Genomic DNA, 2898 nt, shown 5'->3' with positions numbered 1-2898 from the left:
CACACAGCTTTCCTCACTCAGCCACCCCCCCACACACACACACAGCTTTTCTCACTAAGCCATCGCCACACACATACACAGCTTTCCTCACTCAGCCACCCCCCCCCATACACACACAGCTTTCCTCACTAAGCCACCGTCTCACACACACACAGCTTTCTTCACTCAGCCACCCCCCCACACACACATAGCTTTCCTCACTCAGCTACCCCCCCACCCCATACACAGCTTTCCTCACTCAGCCACCCCCACACACACACAGCTTTCCTCACTAAGCCACCGTCTCACACACACACAGCTTTCTTCACTTAGCCACCCCCCCCACACACACAGCCTTCCTCACTAAGCCACCCCCCCCCACACACACACAGCTTTCCTCACTAAGCCATCGCCACACACACACACAGCTTTCCTCACTCAGCCACCCCCCCACACACACACACAGCTTTTCTCACTAAGCCATCGCCACACACATACACAGCTTTCCTCACTCAGCCACCCCCCCCCACACACACACAGCTTTCCTCACTAAGCCACCGTCTCACACACACACAGCTTTCCTCACTAAGCCACCGTCTTACACACAGCTTTCCTCACTCAGCCAACCCCTCCCCCACACACACAGCTTTCTTCACTAAACCACCGCCTCACACACACACAGCTTTCCTCACTCAGCCACCCCCCCACACACACACATAGCTTTCCTCACTCAGCCATCTCCCCCACACACACACAGCTTTCCTCACTAAGCCACCGCCTCACACACACACAGCTTTCCTCACTCAGCCACCCCCCCCACACACACACAGCTTTCCTCACTAAGCCACCGCCTCACACACACACACAGCTTTCCTCACTCAGCCACCCCCCCCACACACACACATAGCTTTCCTCACTAAGCCATCGCCCCCACAGACACACAGCTTTCCTCACTAAGCCACCGTTTTACACACAGCTTTCCTCACTCAGCCAACCCCTCCCCCACACACACACAGCTTTCCTCACTAAACCACCGCCTCTCACACACACAGCTTTCCTCACTCAGCCACCTTCCCCACCCCACACACACACACAGCTTTCCTCACTCAGCCAGCCACCCCCACACACACACACACACACACACAGCTTTCCTCACTCAGCCACCCCCCCCACACACAGCTTTCCTCACTCCCGAAAATCCCAGTTTTCTCTCCCTTACTCAGATCCCCCACTTCACACACACAGATCTCTCCTCCTTATACATACCCACTCCTACACACACAGCTCCTCCCCTCCTTATACATACCCACCCCCACACACACAGCTCCTCCCCTCCTTATACATACCCACTCCCACACACACAGCTCCTCCCCTCCTTATACATACCCACTCCCACACACACAGCTCCTCCCCTCCTTATACATACCCACCCCCACACACACAGCTCCTCCCCTCCTTATACATACCCAGCCCCACAAGCACAGCTCCTCCCCTCCTTATACATACCCACCCCCACACACACAGCTCCTCCCCTCCTTATACATACCCACTCCCACACACACAGCTCCTCCCCTCCTTATACATACCCACCCCCACACACACAGCTCCTCCCCTCCTTATACATACCCACCCCCACAAGCACAGCTCCTCCCCTCCTTATACATACCAACCCACACACACACAGCTCCTCCCCTCCTTATACATACCAACCCCCCCACACACACAGCTCCTCCCCTTAACAGAGCTCCCCTCCCTTCACACATATCTCCTCATTACTCAGATCCCCCCTCCTCACTGTTGCAGGGCGTATGACATCATCCAGGCTGCTGAGCTGAGTTCTGAAGCACATAAAGAGACAAGATCAGTGCTTCCATACTGGGGGGGGGGGTGTTGTGGGTGGAGCCACAAGCACTGCTCCGCCCACACCTTCAGGCTTAGCTCAGCAGACGCTCTGAGTCGGATGGCTGCTTTCCAGCACCTGGACGCTGACTGCTCTGCATGAAAGCTGTGTGAGTGGGGACTGGAGGAGGCAGAAGCTCGTAGCTCCTCTGCGGGTGGGTTGCTGACTGGCAGGCTGCCTCTCATGAGGGTGACATGCTACTTGGGGTGGGGCCACGTGCATCAGGCGGCCGTGGCCCCATAGTACCATTGGCCCATCCGGAGGATGTGCCTACCGTAGGTCTGTCGCTGTGGTTAAGAGAAGAGCCCCTCAGGCTCAGCCGCTCTTCCTGACCCTGCCTCTGCCAAACATTTAATTTGACAGGTCAGGTGGAACACAGTGGGAGGAGGGGAGTAAGCAGGGGACCCGGCCAGGGGAAATGGGGTGGGACTGTATGAAGGAGAGCCGCTCAGGCTCAGCCATGCTTCCCTGCAGGATGCGGATGCCTGTCAGAAAGCAGGCAGCAGCAACAACTGGCTCAGCATCAGTGGTGGGGAGAGCACCTCTCCAGCTTGGCACCTCCCTGCAGTGCAGGCTTTGTTGAGTGTGTTGCGCCGGCCCTGACCCTATAGATATTTTCTCAATAAATTCTAAAAATGTATCAGCGTTTCTCTGTACTAAATGAATTAAAATACCTGGAGAGGCCCGTGCTACATCTGTGTAATATTTTTAAATTATTAAGTATGATTTAAGTGTCTGGCGCTATTCTTAATACTCTTTGTGGTGGCAGCTTGAGAAAACCCATGTCACAATCGTCCACCTGCATCAGGTTGGGGTATCTGAGCGCAGGCTGGGGCGCAGTGCTGTGACAGTGAGATTGGTTGGTGAACCAGAAAAACGACAAAAGGACACTGTGTAACTTTCTGTGTACTGAGAAAGAGAAAAGTTACTTTCCTTTTTTTTCCTACTGGGGTGCTTAAGACATGTCAAATGCTGGTAATATATTCTCCAGGTGTTGATTGCATGCTGTGTAATTAAAT

This window comes from Taudactylus pleione, unplaced genomic scaffold (genome assembly GCF_031769625.1).
Source record: "Taudactylus pleione unplaced genomic scaffold, aTauple2 ptg000634l, whole genome shotgun sequence".
NCBI classification, from domain to species: domain Eukaryota; kingdom Metazoa; phylum Chordata; class Amphibia; order Anura; family Myobatrachidae; genus Taudactylus; species Taudactylus pleione.
The sequence above is the reverse complement of the archived record's forward strand: the minus strand, read 5'-3'. Positions refer to the sequence as shown.